The sequence below is a fragment of the Procambarus clarkii genome, chromosome 58 (assembly GCF_040958095.1).
Source record: "Procambarus clarkii isolate CNS0578487 chromosome 58, FALCON_Pclarkii_2.0, whole genome shotgun sequence".
NCBI classification, from domain to species: Eukaryota; Metazoa; Arthropoda; class Malacostraca; order Decapoda; family Cambaridae; genus Procambarus; species Procambarus clarkii.
The window spans coordinates 18,234,938-18,252,592 of NC_091207.1; positions in this window are offsets into that span (position 1 = coordinate 18,234,938).

A 17,655-nucleotide genomic window follows, 5' to 3' on the forward strand; every position below is an offset into this window, starting at 1 on the left:
TTAGTTCATCATTTGTTAAAATCCAAAGGGTTTGTAGGATAATGTAAAGATAGTGGTTACAGAGATGAAGTGGCAAGAATGGGCTGATGGTTAAGATGGGAGACAGAACACGTGTACTTGGTTTAAGCTTTTGAGTAAAAGTGTGCATGTTCAGGAACACCAAAGCATTCTAAATATTGCATTCTTGATCATTTATCTGGGGATGAGAACTAATCAATTTGCACACAATCATTTATTTTAGCCCTACATGCAGGCATCTTGTGAGAATTTCATAAAATATTGTATACAAACAATAATAATACAGGAAATACAAACAAAAAGTACTGAACGGGGTGAGAATAGCTTGAGCTACCTCATCCCTTTGTGTGTATTTTACCTCAATAAACTTATTTCAATTTCAATAAGGAGTAACGGTTTCAAGCTCAACAAGCTACAATGTAGGACATATAACAGGAGATACTGTTTCACCCACAGTGCTATAAACTCATTGCATCGTCTTCTCGCTGACGCCGTAAGTGCAATAACTTGAATTTCAAAATCCATCTTTGAAAAAAATCATCAGGACAAATTAATGGGGAGACTGACAAGCCGCTGATTTCCTGTCCTCGTCGAGGTTGCTAGTGTGTTAGTGGCCCTCGGGTAAGAATGCAAAAGAAAACTACCTACTAATTAGCCTAACCTCACATATCTGGAAGTTTATAGCACTCTGTGGTCTAGCGGTGAATGATTTCAGTCCAAGATATGACGACTTCAGATCACGATTAGACCCCAGAGCCCTATGAACTTGTAGGGCTCTGTAGTAGCAATGCTATCTAAGCTCTATTTATTTGCTTAAATAGTATTGACCAGTAGTCAATACTGAATAATACTAGTAATCTATAATACTAATACTATAATACTAGTAATCTGAAGTCGTTCACTGCTAGACCAGAGCCCTACGAACTTGTAGAGCTCTGTAGTAGCAATGCTATCTAAGCTCTCTCTATTTGCTTAAATAGTATTGACCAGTACCTCTTAGACACTTTTCTGGAAATTACCCTATTTTTGTTCTTATATTCACGCATGGGTCAATAAGTATTATTGTCCCATGCGTGAACATAAAAATAGGTGCAAATAAGAATAAAATTAACAAATATTATTAGTTGTATGTGGTATTCCTGTAATTGTGAAGTTCTTGTGGATAATTTAAGTAGTTGCTACAATATTTCTAATGTAGTTTGCTTCAGATCACTTCTTGGTGTGTTTACAGACTTGACGCCGACGGGAAACGAATTCCTGCCTTTTTACCATACAATCCCTCTAAACCGCATTCCCGCCGAAGCCATAAATGACAAGATATTACTTCAGTTTAAAATCTAGTTGTAAAAAAATCCCCAGGAGCAATGGTGGGACTTTCGACAAGAAATCGGCTTCTTGTTCCTGTCAAGATCACCATAAGTAAATTCTATTTTAGTTGACCATAAAATGTTTCCAGTTTCTGTGAGTATTGAGCATAACGAGTATTAACCGTCCCGTCCCAGGCAGTAATGCCAGATTGGGCTAAAAGTAGCTAATTTAGACGCTCGCTAAATGTGGAATGACCTTCCCAATCACGTCAAAGACTGCCTAACTCTCAACCAGTTGGACTTGGAATGCAGAGAAGAATTGTGCATCCTGATTATGTAAAGCCTCTTGTTAATTTGGGCTTCAATTCCATTTATCTGTCCCTGGAGATAGTGTTATTGGTAATTGAGGGGCGACAACGATCGAGGGAGCTGCTCCCGGACTTTGCGAATTTTCTGCACTTCCAGACAAAACAATGTTATGACCCATGAAAAGTTTCAGTGTTCAACAAAGATGCCATAAATATTTAGTGAGAACTTGCTAAGAGCTTCCAAATTACATTCTTAGTATTGCTGAAACTTTCAGAAAGGTGAAGAACTAGTCAGTAGAATATGCTTTGCTAATCACGACCACCATTTTCAGAACTCCCATTGGTTCTAGTTGACCACTTTAAGCTTAGTGAAATTGAAAACCATTGTCGTCTACTGTTAACCCACTAACTGGACCAACATTTGTGGGGTACAAATTCTAGCATCTGGAGCGTCAGTTTGGACCAGAGTAATAATGACTGTCAAGAACGCTGCTGGAGAGCCCATGCGAGTCATGACCTCGCTGAGTTGGCACTTAAAATATACAGTTTACCGATCAGTAATGCCCTGGTTGCACGGGTACTTTCGAGAATAACATCTGTGGAAATATATATCAAAAAGAAAAAAGGACATGTTGCTCGTCATTCGAACCACCAATCCTTTGGTAAAATATGATTTTGCAACATACAAGAATGAGGTTGTGGATGCAGAATAACTTCTTGATAATAATAATAACGTGGAGGGACTCCACACCCATATAATTATATTTCTCGCGGTGAATATTGGAGGGTATCCTATTATCGCACTTTTTATTAAATACATGCAGTGATAATAATAAACCCAATAAAATCGTGTAGTGCTACTCTATTTATTAACATATATTACAATAAAAACCGTATCAGTCACTAAACAAAATATTGAGCTTGCTTTACTACAAATTCGCTACGTTTAGCGGAGCTCGCTACCTTCAGTGAGATGTGGCATCACTGGTGGCAGGAGGCGCTACCAGGACAGCCAGATTGGGCTACAAGTAGCGAATTGGGCTACTTTTGAGAGCCCCGCGCTCCCAAATTTTTAATTTCGCTACTTGCGACTTTTTGGGCTAGTTTAAACGCAAGTTGGGCTACTTTGGGCTATTAATATTAAGAAACTCAATGATGATTATTTATGCTTTAATCTGTACAAATCACAGCCGAGTCCAACAGCCTGATTGACTAGACCACTTACCGCAGGAGAGCCCTGGTCAGAGACCGGCCCCTGGGGACGTTGATCCTAGGAACCTTTGAAAGAAAAAGTAACCGCAAGGCAAGGTAATCCTCCCCTGGGGCAATAGATTTCCCAACCTTAATTGTTAATAATACTTCATCCCAAAAGCTACACCTGGTTCCACAGATCTTCATTAAGGGTAGAAAGTTATCTAGAAATTTACAGATAAATGATGGGAAAGATCCCTTACAGTTAATCCCTTTGTCAGGAAGAAGATGGTTGGCAAGGAGCGGTAGTGTAAGCGGCCGTTTGATCAGTGGGGTTCTCTAACAACTCATTACCAAATATTTTTCCTCTTGTGATAAATATGTTGCAAGGCAACTATTTTCAATGTACGCTGATCCCTCCAGTAAGCTATATTTCACATGTCTCAAACCAATCCTAAATGATTTTGAAAGGATGAATTTACTTTATCAAAAGATGAAGCAGATCAGTATAGCCTTCACACTGTCTTAGAAAACTTCACTCTTGGAATACTCAGAAGAATCGTTCGTCCTCATCATGCAAAGCTTCATGTTAATTTGGACTACAATTCTATGTATCTGCCCCTGGAGAAAGTTGACTTTGGTTACGAATTTTCAACACTTATGGCCACTAACAGACAAAACAATTTTACAACCCAGGAAAAGTTTCAAAATGTTCAAGAAAGATGCGATAATTTTTTAATGAAAGCTTGCAAATAGCTTCTTTCTCGTATTCTAAGTAATGTTGAAACTATAAAAAAGGTGAAAAATCTGTTACCTATCATATGCCTTAGCTTACATGGCCACCATTTTCGGAACTTCCGTTAGTATTAGCTGACCAATCTAAGCTTAGTGAAATTGAAAGTCAGTGGCGCCTACTGTTAACCATTGACTAGTCCAACATTTGTAAGGGACAAATTCCGACATCTGAATCGTCATTTTAGACCACGACAATAACTGTCAAGAACACTGCTGGCGATCCCATACTGATTGACCTCGCTGAGTTTGTGTTGAAAATATACAGCTTGCCAATCAGTAATGCCCTGGTTGAGCGGATATTTTCGAGAGTAACGTCTGTGAAAACTAAACTGAGAAATCTTGAATGGGAATGGGACTTGAGCTTTTGACATCAGTCTTGAGAATCAAAACATATCCTGAAGAAAATGTAACTTGTTGCTCGCCATTTGAACCACTCATGTCAATGCTTAAATATGAGTCTGCAATATACAAGAACGAGGTTGTGGATGTAGATCAAGATCTTGGTAATCTTCAACTGTAAAGACGTGGAAGGACTTCACACCCATTAAGCTTCAAACAGTAAATATTGGTAAGTTATCCTATTATCATATTGGTTAAATATATATATGCAGAGATAACGTTAATAAAACAATTAAAATCGATTAATGTACTCTATGTATGATAATAGATTTCTTTGAAACCCGTATCAGTCACTAAACAAAAAATTGGGCTACTCTTATTACAAATTCGCAACTTTTAGACCGTCAGCTCGCTACTTTTAGCAATTTGTATCTGGCAACGCTGGTCGCCACCACACCGGCCCCACCACCACACCACCACGACCCGCTCTACCACACTCCCACACACCAGTCTTGACGCTCCTGAGCAGCCAGGGGTCTTGTGTGAGGTATTAGCGTGGAGTGCATCAACCACCCATCATGAAGTTGAGTGTGGACACCAAGCAGAGGCTGCAGTGCGTCATCGACTTGGGCAAGACCATCTTCCACTGGGGCTTCGTGCCCACCATACTCTACTTAGGTAGTGTATTACACCACATATATCCACACTAAACTCTTCTCTCTTTACCAGTCAGCCGGACACATTATTCACTCACTAAATACCAAAGCTGGGAACATTAGTGTAATACCATGTATGGTACAGTAGACAAGAGTGCTTCACGGGCCCGAGTACTACTCGCAGCTCTCCTGGTCAACAGTTTGTATACATTCACTACTTAAACTACCGTCTACTGTACTGTACTTAGGTTAACTTTCCCATATCTCTCTGCTCATGGAACAACGAAGCCTACACGCTTTCTCATATACAGTGTATATTCTCATATATAGTATATATGAGTGGCATGTGCAAAGACATGCCAGTAAGTGGCTCCCAGAACTGAAGGTCAAGAGCTACAAGGAGAGGTTAGAAGCATTAAGTATGCAAAAACTAGACGATAGAAGAAAGAGGCGATATGATCACTACGTACAAAATAGTAACAGGAATCTATAAAATTGATAGGGAAGAATTTCTGAGACCCGGAACGTCAAGAACAAGAGGTCATAAATTTAAACTAACGAAACAAAGCTGCCGGAGAAATACAAGAAAAATTAACTTTTGTAAATAGTGGTAGACGGTTGGAACAAGTTAAGTGAGAAGGTGGTGGAGGCCAAAACTGTCAGTAGTTTCAAAGTGTTGTGACAGTACTGGGGAGACAGGACACCACGAGCGTAGCTCTCATCCTGTAACTACACTTAGGTAAATACTGTATTGTTTAATTGAGATTCGAGAATCACAAATAAAGCATGCTTACAGATAACATACAAATTTGTATGTTATCAGAAAGGTATAGTCACGATTGTTTTTGGCAATCCATAGGTATACCCGAGTGTACCCAAGAGCCACCAACACTAGTGGCTTCGACAAGGACAGGAAGCCAGCAGCATGTCAAAGGTCCTCCCATTTGCCTATTGCCAAGCATAGGATGAAATTGGGGAATTCAAATCCTCATTTTACTGATTTGAAAGTTTTTCTTTAGAGACTTAATTGATACAAGTTATAGTTAACTATAACTTAATTAACTTCTGTAACTATAATTAACTTCTCTACCTTGCTCTACGAACCGTGGACTCCATGTGTGTGAGGCCAAAGCTGTCGACTGGCCTATTGAATAGTCTTATTAAGGAAAGATTCTAGAGGCAACTGCTGCTACAGTGCTGGAATTTTTTACTTTCCCTGACTACTATTGAAGTTCAGAGGAATTAGTGATCCACACCTGCATCATATAAATTGTCATCCACACTTCCACAGAAATACACACTTCATTCGCCTAGGCTCTCGGACCCCAGGTGAATATATATTTCCACGGAAGTGTGAATAACAATTTATGAAAACGGACATGGATCACCAATTCCTCTGAGCTTCAGTAGTAGTCAAGGAAAGTAAACAATTTCAGCATGGTTAGGTTATCTTGAGATGATTTTGGGGCTTTTTAGTGTCCCCGCGGCCCGGTCCTCGACCAGGCCTCCACCCCCAGGAATTGAATGGTAGGAATAGTTACCTCTGGAATCTTTACCTAATAAGACTACTCTATAACCCAGTTTCTAGAGCTTTGGCCTCTGACTCGTGGGGTCCGTGGTTTGAGTCTCCAAAAACCCAGGTGAATGAAATAATAATAATAATTTATTAATTTATTCGTCAGCAAGAAGACTGGATGTGGCATTTGGGATAGTGGCTTGGCACATTTGTGCCGAGGTAGTTGTTTCGTATCCAGTTTCGTGTGATCCTTTTAATTTCGAGTAATTTTTTGCTGTGACTTTTGGCTGTTTCAGTGCTTTTTCATAAACCAAGCACTTGCTTCGTATTTTCTTTTCCTTTCTAGGTGCTTTCTTGGTTAGGGTGATTCCCAGCTTCATGTGCCTCTTCAAGGGGGCCAGGTTCTGGCTGTGGGCATTGGTAGGCAAATAAGGCTCCCATGACTGATGTAGCCATCAAGGGGCTCCACCAGAAAACAACGTAATTTTTGTAAGAATCCTGCACTGAATGATGGAAAAGTGAATGTTATAATATTTATTCAAATTTTTGTACAGTATTAAATACCTTTCATATTTGTATAGGTTTTTGGAGCATATTCAAAGAATGACATTCTTGTGGTATCATTAAACACAGATGTGCAAGCACTAAAGGATTTTTTGGTGGCAGTATCTGGTAACCGGCAACTGTCCAGATAAAGGCAACTTTATAATGTCTCTTTTCTGAATAATTATTATTAACATGTAAGTGGTTTATTTGTATGCACAAAGGTTGCATATTAAATGGGGCCACTAACATAGTGAGTATTGTCTGTGAAATAAACTACAGTTACTTCAACTGTGAAAACAAATTGGTTAATCTCCTGTTCACTAGCCAACACAAGGCTGCCGAGATCAAAGCCCTATTAAGGCTTTAATGGCTAATATAATCGGCCTAAAATTTGGGATAAAATGCAGTTATTCTAATGCTTGTATTTCAGAAAATTTGGTAAATGACCAGAAAGTATCTTAGACTATACTGTAATTGATTTCTTGTTAGTGTGCTAAATCCAGTTATTGGAAGTCTAAACTAACAATTAATATGTTAATTTTTCATATTTCAGGATTCAAGCAAGGTGCTGACAAAGGCTCACCAGATATCACTTTTGGCAAGTACGTACATGTGTGTGGAATTTTAACATGCCAATGTAGAGTTTAATGTGTTAATGATACTGTACAATGGTTGGTACTGTACTTTTATACCAAATTTTGTTGTGTACAGTACATGTAAATTTTTAAAGTACAGTACACAGGTTTAGAATCTGGAGACCTGGAGAGCGTGCAGCGATCCTTTACTGCTAGAATCCACTCGGTAAAACATCTAAACCATTGGGACTGACTAAAGAGCCTAAATCTGTATTCTCTTGAGCGCAAGTGGGAGAGATACATAATAATTTACACATGGAAAATAGTAGAGGGGCTGGTCCCAAACCTGCACACAGAAATAAGATCACATGAGACCAAAAGGTATGGCAGGATGTGCAGAATTTCCCCATTGAAAAGCAGAGGTGCAACAGGTACTCTGACCCTCCTTTCGGGGCTGGTCTCTGACTACTGTATAGCTTGGGGTTTTGGTACTCCACCACATGGTACCTGTCCAAGGTGTCCCACAATCTCAGATGGTTTTCTCGCTTCTAATTCTTTTTCCACCAAGTGGACAATCTAAGACCCGTCCTTTTATCTCATTTGCGAGTCTTTTGGTTGCCCTGAGGTGGATCTCTTCTCATTAATATGGAACCAGCTCTGCCTCTTTCCACAGGCTGGCTTGGTTACATACCAAGCTGGTTTTTCTATCTTTGCCTTTGTACACATCTGTAATTCTGTTGTGAGTGTTCCACTATTTGTATGGTGCACAGATGGCTGTTTTGTTGGTCTCGCCTGTCTTTGTTGCGGTGATAGTAGGAAGTATACTGGCATTCGTTTCGCCTTTTTGCCTTTCTGGCATTTGGCATAAATACTTTCTCGGGACTGTTTCGCATGTTGTCTCCCGTGTCCCCTGAACCTTTTTGGTCTCTCATGTGTGGGTGTTTTTTTCCCCTTCGGTTCGTAGTTACCCCGTTGGCCCAGGATATTTTTCTTGAGGCATTGCTTTTGTTGGCATTCAAATCTAGTTGTCAGACAAGAGTGCTTCATGCTCTCTTCTGGTGGCCTGGGTTATGTTCTTTCAACTTGTGATCAATTCTTCACCCTCAGCTTTCTCCTTTTCTGACAAGTAGTGTAGAAGTGATTGGCTTCTAGAGGGGTTCTTTGGTTTGTCCAGCTGGGGGTTGTGCCTTTTGGTGTGTGGTTGTGGTTTGTTGCTACCAGCAAGCCACCCGTTCTGCTTCAGTGGATGCACCATTTGTGGATCCAATTTCCTTGGTTCCCTGTTCCACAGCATATTTGTTCCAGGTTGCCCCATGGTGTCATTAACACTAGCCAACCTGCGGTCTTTCCTCAGGCTCATGGTTCGTGGCTTTGGCCACCATTTTCACTTTTTGTCAATGAGCTGACATTCGAGCTGTGTTTAGAAGTTCTATCTGGGGTCTTGTTGACTTGATATTTGGTCACTACTCCTGGTGCAAGTCAGGCTTATTAAAAACCTGGGCTGCATTGCCTTGTCTGGCATTTCTTAAGGCTTTGTGGCTGCCCCCTCTCCTCCCTGCTAAGTCCCATGTTTTTATTTGGTTGTTTGTTAGCTTCTTGAGCCACAAAGGGGGCTCCCCCAAAAAACCAGTTGTGAATGTAATGAAATGCCCCTTTCTGGTGTAACACTGTAAAGTGTTTGGTTTAGTTTAATACATAGAGTACATGAGTCACAGACAGGGATTAGAGAAGGCGCCAGTTTGTCCACCGGAAAGTCACACCTCAAAGAGTTAATGACCTCAAGTGACCTGAGGTCAGATCATGCGAATTTCACCTTACTTCTACTAATCTCTTAATTGGAGCCTGGTAGCCTTCAAACATGCCGACGTTTAAGGAGTGGCTTGGTAGAGAGCCGGAGGCTATCTACTTGTGGGCGGAGTTAGTTACTAGGGTCCCCAATATATACTCGGAGAGCTATCAATTCGAGAGGATAAGCATTAACAGAACAGCAGCAGCCAGGAGAGCAGGACGACAACAGCCGAGACAGGCTGTCGGTCGGACGGGGGTGAAGCTGCCTGACAGCTGCAGACTCCCCCCCCCCCCCTCTATCCAGCTAGAGGCAAACACTTGGCGAGTTGAACATTAAGGTGACTTGGTCGTGTTTTACAAGTGTTGTGTGATGATCCGGGGCAGTCAGTTGTAGTGTTCTCAGATTCTTGGAGGATGACTCACTTTACATATATAGATCTTGAACATTGCTTAAATTATGATACTTAGTATGTGAAATATAATTGAATTTATTATTTAAATGGCCTTTAACTGTGTCCCCTATGGTTGGAGTTGATACATGGTAATAACATCTTTTGAGTATATTGTGATACAGACAAGTTCCATTCCTTGTCTGGTATGTAATGGTCTAGAATGGATGGTGGCAGCATTTCGTCTTCTACTTCTACCTATCTACACCTCTCCCTCCACCCCTCTCTAAACTCTCACTTTCAACTAATGACCCTCCTCGCCCCTCCGACCTCTCTGCCTCTCACCCCAAACCCTCACTAATTACTTCACTATTCATTTCTTTCCGTTCATTTTCTCTTGTACGTTTGTGGCAGTGAAATGTATTCTAGAGTTCTCTCTGGAGTTTCGGGTAACTGATCAAGTTACGGCGCCTTGTAGTCTTAGCACCTAGGTAGTCAAATACGTAGGTTACAAGGTGTTGAACGAGAGAGGTTGCCTTAGGAACTCTGGAGGTGCTCTGGAATAGTTAGCTAACTGGGGACGGGATAACGGACTAGAGAGAGCTGTTTCCCCCGGCCTCGTTAGTTAACTGGGGGTTGGAATAATGGACAAGATAGAGCTATTTCCCCCACCCCCCCCCGTTACACTGGGTGTTACCCAGGAGACCCCCTTCCATACTAGGTATGTCAGTTAATGGTCCATCAACTCCAGAATGAGCTAGCTTGTTGCTGGGTTGTCACGATCTGGCAGCTATGCATGTGCATGCTGGATGGCATTTCGTACTCGGATTCAAATGAACTGTTTTGTTTTGAGCGATTACGGTGTCTGATAGCAGTTTGTGCCTTGTTTTCATGAACTATGGAATTCTATGTATGTACTGTCTCCTGCTTTCTGGGTGCTTTCCTGTGTGAGGGTGATCATAATAATCCCTAGCTCTGTGCCTCTTTGAAGGGGAGGGGGGGCAGGTTTACTGGTTGGTCAATAGAACTAAGACAGCTCCCCATAATCAGTCTCGGCAAATCTAGCTTCAGGCAACCATCCTCCGAATTGACAGTGCGTTTAAATACCAAGTGTAATAAGTATATTTCCCGACTGCAATACATGGTACATAATTGCACTTATGGGACAGTTACATTTACCTCCCCATTTATTCTCCTCGTTTTTTGTTGACACTCAGAATTTTAGGATAAAGTTTTAAAGTTGTTTGCTGTACACAAGTTTTAAATATCAGAAATATCTTTTTCAGTTTTATTAAACAATAGGGATTTTATACAAAATTTGAAAATATCCTGAGTAACTACAATTTATTTAAATATTTTAGTTTTATTTGTTTTATAAAACTGTAATATCACTAGCTATAGGTTAAGTACTAATTGTAATTAATTAACACTATCGTGCTCCCGGCAAAAGATTTTGGAGCAATAAAATGCTTATCTTCAAAAACTAAGACGGTTAAGCTAGGTCATGGTTTTCTATTCAGCTTTTCAAGTAAACTCAAATATTCACAATACATTTGACAGTACGATTTAATACCAAGTGTAAAATAAGTACAATTCCTGACTGGCATACATAGTACATATTTGCACTTATGGGGCTGTTACATTTACCTCCCCATTTTTGGAGGACGGGCTGCTTCAGGGAGGCCACTGGGGCTCGCCTGGAAAGGGATATTTTATTATAGTTAATGGTGTGTGTGTGTTTTTTTTTTTTTTTCACTAAATCTGGAAGGAAAACTGGATAAAATTTGGAAAATTGTTTAAAGGGATGAGTTCTAATGGAACAATACTGTACATTAGAATTTTTTTTCAAAATTTAAATCAATTCTTCAAGTATAATATTCATAAAGTCTTGTAAGTTCAGGTATTTAGCAAGTAGGTGTGAAATAACATTTCACAATGTATAAATTTTAATTTTGTTTAAATGTTGCAATATACCAAATTCTAAATGTTATATATAAAGGATTAAAGGTGCTTAAATAGAGTAAGTTGTAAACATTTGGTTCGTGTGATGGGAATCATTCTTTAGATGCAGAATATGAAATATTTTCATGAAATTTGTTTTTTCAATTGTAAATCTGAGAAAAAAAAGTTTTGGAAAACTGTCATTCTTGATATTCTTTATCTTGTCAACATTATTATTGTATGTTTTTCATCTTGCAGCATCATCTGGTAGTGAAGTTGTATCCCACATAGCCTCTGCAGCATTAGAAATTTGTGAAAATAGATGTAAAGGTTCATTGACGTTCCATTTTGGACAATATTATTGTGATTGCAAGAAATGGCAATTCAGAACACAATTTTAGGAAGCTATGACAACAGTAAAGTGTAAATGAACAGCTTCACTGATTTGTAAAGTACGGTAATGTATTTGTAGTCGTAAATTTTTTGTTCATGTTTTCTAATTTTTTTGTCATACATCTTCCTTATGTTTACTGTCATGTGTAATTTAAATGCTGGATAATGCTAAATAAAAAATGTCTTTCTAAAAAATTATTTAAATTATACATACATGCAATGCCAACAAATTTAAATATTTATAATATACATGTACAGTACAATACAGTAAAATGCCACTTATTGGAAGGCAGATTATTAGACAAAATTTTTTGGATAAGCTTGAATATCAAAATCCATATAATATGCCTCCTGAAGATGGCCAAAATAATTCGGGGAAAAAAAAAAAAACGGGAACTCGAAACAATATATGCCAACTGAGGCAAAATGTTATTTTAAATTTAATTTTGCAGTGTAGGTAAAATTTTATATTTAAGATTTCTTCCAAAAATTTTTGTATGTACAGTATTAATTTTCAAAATGGCTTAACCATTGTACTGTGCACACCAGCATATCATGTTTGTTAGTACAGTATATCATAAAATTAAAAACTTGCACGATACACTACAAGGGGGCTCACATCCCGTTCCTCGGGACTCTTGGTAGACATCCACCACCAGAAAAAAATAATCTACATCCCTCCTGGTTTTGAGAACCTTGGAGGTACTGCCAGAGCAGCCTTGGTTGCACCAACCTGCACAGCTCACACAGCCACCACTTAATGATGATGAATAAAATAAGTAACTGCAATTATTTTATGATGTGTCATATATGATCATGAATGTGATAACACAAACAAAGAACAGTGGTTTCAAGCTCAATAAGCCACAATGTAGGACTGAAAACAAGAGATACTTTTCACCCACAGGGTTATAAATCCATGGAACTGCCTACCTGCAGAAGCTGTACATGCCAAAACTTTTGAAATTTAAAATCCAACTAGAAAATATCCTCAGGACAAATTGAGGGAAGGGGGGGGGGGGCACTAGCTTCCTGTCCTCGTCGAGGCCACTAGTGTGTTAGTGGCCCTCGGGTAAAAAGTCAGCAGTGCAGGGAGCTCCTGCATACACCAGCCTTGGTCATTCTTGCAGTATTGAGGTTCTCACAGCCAGGAGGGATACAGACAATATTTCCCCAAGATGGCCTCTGTTTACTGGAGTACTGAGGAACAGGAATGTGAACCCTTTGTACCCATGGGAGTTTTAAATCATTCCCTACATCTAGAAACGGGTTTTCTCGGTGAGCGCACTAACCGTCAACCGAGATATCTTGGTGAGCACAATGCAGAGGTTATTACATTTTGGGATTAATGCTGCACTTTCTGGTTGCTCCCAGGTAATACTTTATACTTGCTTACATACTGCTCACTGCATTATTAGACATATTATAAAGTTAGAAATCCCATCTTAGTTTTAACATATAAATGTACAAGCAAACATTGTTTAGCAGCCCCTTACAGCTCTCCTCTTTGAAAATTTGAATAATGAAAATCTATTTGAGTACTATATAAAAATTCTGAGAGTAGGTGGTAGTGGAGTGAGGGCTGGGGGAAAGTATATGAGGAGGCAGAAGATACTGGCTGGTCTTCCCACCATCTAGTTTTTCTTCTAAATTAATGAGCATGTATTGTTTTTTGTATGCAAAGAATATAAAATACATAAATTATCTTTCAATGGTGAGTGCTAGCTCAAAGGTGCCCTCTCTAGCTGTGATGAGAAATGACACTACAGTATAGTAGTACATTATAGCCAAATGCCAGTCTTTCTCTAGTTCATAAATTAGCATGTGTTTGGGCATCTATTGTTTTTACGTCAAAAAATATGAGGAGACAGTCAAATACATATGTCAACCTGGTCCATCTTGTTGGTTGTAGGTAATAAATTACAATGTCAGTAATACATCTCCAGAGGGCCTGTTCTATAACAGTACTGCACAAGTTCAGTTAGCACTTGTTTCCAAGAACTCGTCCCCAGTGTTAAACTGTGCCTGTACTGTACACACATCAGAGAACAATGTTTGTAAATTTGCATCAGATTCTAAAAGTACACACCTGATAGTAATGTGTAGGAATACCCATCTAAAAATATTAGAAATACTTGTTGATCTATGAGATTCCATTCAGGTAAAAAACTTGCACTATTAGGAATTCTCCTATTAGTGTTAGGTATAGGTTGAAAATTGATCTGTTAAATTCCATACATTCTAGTGATAACTGTTTCACTTGTGATATATGTGAACAAGCAAGCTAATAATACATTATTTTATTTTATTAATACTGAAGATGAGAAAAATACATCATGTAACCAGATTTAAATACTGTATGTCGTCAGTGTCTCAAGAGATTAATGTATCAAAACTATAGACAGAAGGATCAAATATGCAGTCAATCATTAAAATTATTAGACATTAAATTTTGTTGTAGTATCCTCCTTTCCAAGAAGTCTGGTACAATGTTTTCATAAATCTAAATGACCCTCCTGAGAAATCAGATTCAGCACCAGCATAGGTGTCTTGAGATACAGAAAAAATCATTAGATATGAGAACTGAGCTGATAAACGCATGCAGAACCCACCAATGATGTAAAGTAGATCAATAGTTATTAAATTTTTTGTAGGAATCTTATATTTTAGGCAATTATCAGTTATAGGCCTTTTAATTTATCAATGCAAACAATAGTCCAGTATACTGTGAACAGGACAGACTAATATACTGTGAACAATACAGCCCAACACAGTGAACAATAGTCCAGAATACTGTGACCAATACACCCCAGTATGCTGTGAACAATACAGCCTAATATAATGAATAAAACAGCCCAGTATAGTATGAACATTACAGTCCAATAATCAGCGTAATGTGGAGAAAATGGATACAGGGAGAGAGACCAGAACCACTTAAATCAGTAGATTCAGCTCCACTACACAAAGGAGATAGCAAAGCATTGGCTAAAACTATAATTATGTGTGATGTTAGTGTAACTGGTCAGTTGCACTATCACATGTGCAAAGATGGTATCCTGTGGCACCTTCCCAGACAGAATGCTGAAAAGCCCGAAGAGGAATATGGTGAACCAGAAGTTGCCTTAAGGTCCATAGAGTCTGCATTCAATTGTCCCTGCAGCAGCGTACGGAATGAAACCAGAGAAACTGATACAGAGCCCAGAGACAAACCCTGCTCAGAAGTTAAACTACTTGCAGGCAAAATTCAGGCTTATGCACAGTCACTTGAGTAGCTATCGAGAAATCTGTAAACACTCCATCAACAGACGGATTTGTAAATACAAGTGCAGCAGAGCTGGCTGCAGCAAGGACAGGTAAGCCAACAGAATCCCACACCATACACAGGTTCAAACCTGCAACTGAACCAACTAGGACTTCCACCAGTTGATTGGGAGAAAACAAATCCCAGGACATGTAGACAAGCGAACTGGTTGGAAAGGACTGGTTCCAAATATGCACACAGAAATACCATCACATGAGACCAGAAGGCATGGCAGGACGTGTAAAAATAGCCCCTACTGAAAAGTAGAGGTGCAATAGGCATCTGACAACCCGTCCTCGACTCAAGTCCATTACATTCAGCGGTCATCCCCACAGACGCATTCATAAATTTTTACATGCTGTTCATTCAAAACGAGAATTTTCTCAAGTATAAATTAGTATTATAATATATTAGCATGTTGTGCATATATAGGCATAAGATAGGTTAGGTTAGGTGTTTAGGTTCTGTTGACGATTATTTGTATTTTTAGTACGTGGGTGAAGCATTTATAGCGTTGTGATTCGAACAAAATTCGTCAGTGAAGCACTTGTTCCGGATATGTTCGAACGTCAGCAGTTGTGAGTCGTGTGTAAACCGCTTTTCATTCATAAATAGGGGGTTCGGCGGGTGCATGGAATCACTTTTGGATCTTTGTTTGGAGGACGGGCTGCATCTGAAGAGGGAGCTGTCAACATCAAAGGCCCAAGACTTTCAAAACACTTTCCCTACATATACAGGGCAGAACTGGCCAACCTCTCCCAGTGTTCAAAAGAAAACTTGACAAGCACCTTCAAAGGATACCTGATCAATCAGGCTGTGACATGTACATCAGAATGCGAGCAGCCACATCGAACAGTCTGGTTGGTCAGACCAGCAACCAGGAGGCCTGGTTAGAGACTGGGCCATGGGGATATTAATCCACAAAATCTTCAACAGGTAGGTAGGTAGGGAGCCCAAACCAGCAACTCAAAAGATAGGGCATGACACAGACCCCTAACAAATGAAAAGCAATGCCTGGAGCCAAACCCTGCCCATGGAGAACACCATGCGGGCAAAGTTCAGGCTTCTGCACAACCGCTCGACCAACTGGTAAGTAATCCGGGTGCTATCCAACACCAGACGGAGATGAGCCCACATCTGCTTACTTATTAAGGCTTACCAGTCAATGACTACAGAGGAGTGAGATGACATGCCTCCTAGCTGTTTATACCTGGTGCACTAATGCTCTCTAAATAACATTTTCATAATATTCTGGGGAAGTTTCTTATGACTTCCTGAACCTATCTCGCCGAGATTGCTCTGAACTACTAGGTCACACCAGTCATGGAGTTCTATTTGGCCTACCGGGTACCAGAGCAATTACTTGGCCCCCCTCAGAGGTGCTGAAAGCAGGCAACACTGCCACCCTACTGGGAAATCATCCAGAAAGTCATTGAAGCAGTGTAAGAGAAAAAACTTGAAACTAGCTTGAGCACATTAGTACCAAACTGCTGCCACTAGGAAGGTCAGAGCCTCAGAGCTCCCCTAACCGTTTGAAGTCAGTTCTGGAGCAGAAGAAAAACCTAAAGTCACCAACAGATGAATCTGGTATGGAGAGAGTGAGTCAGGGAGCCACTGGAACTCCTCCAGAAAGGTGTGTTTCATGATATTCATTGCTGGGCTTTTCGGGAACCCCCTCGTGGTTCCCTGAAGCTAACTAACCATGACAGTAACACAAGGGACTTACCAGGGGTACTAAGGCAAAGCAAGAGACAAAAGGCCGACTGGGCCCAAGAACATGGACTATCAAACAGACCCTGTCAAGACCCTGTTAGTACCAAAAAAAAAAAAAAAAAAAAAAAAAAAAAAAAAAAAAAATGCCCAAAACTTTTGGAAAAAAGAAAAGTTGGAAAAGATGGCAGCAATTGCAGCATATTTCTAATTTCATGGGCACAAAGACAAACTGCAGGTTGGGTAGATGTAATAATACTGTGGACAATCTGAGAATGCAAACCTATGAATAGGGGACCAAGGAAGCAGGACTAACACACAAGGTACCCACCAAGACAACTGAAGGTAGCAGCAAAGAACTGCCACAGGACACAACAATTGACACCATTGGCTGAACCAATCAAGCATCAACAACCAAAAGACCCCACAGGAAACCAGCAAACAAACCGCCCACCAGAGCCAAAAGAGCAGAACTTGTGGAGAATAGAAATGAGGACATAGCTAAAACAATACGAACCAAATACACACCTGTGAGAAACCAGCCGGTCCTCATAAACAAAGGCCAAAGTACAATCTATGCACCCGCCCAACTTCTCGTTTATGCAGGCGATGAGTCACAATAATGTGGCTGAAGTATGTTGACCAGACCACACACTAGAAGTTGAAGGGACGACGACGTTTTGGTCCGTCCTGGACCATTCTCAAGTCGATTGTGAATAAAAATCTCGTTTATGAATAAAAAACGGTTTACACACAACTCTTTAACAGATGATGTCCGAACACTTCCGGGAACAAGTGCCTTGCTGACGACTTTTGTTTGAACCACAACGCTGTAAATGTTTCACCTTCATACTACAAATAATTGCCAACAGAACTTAAACA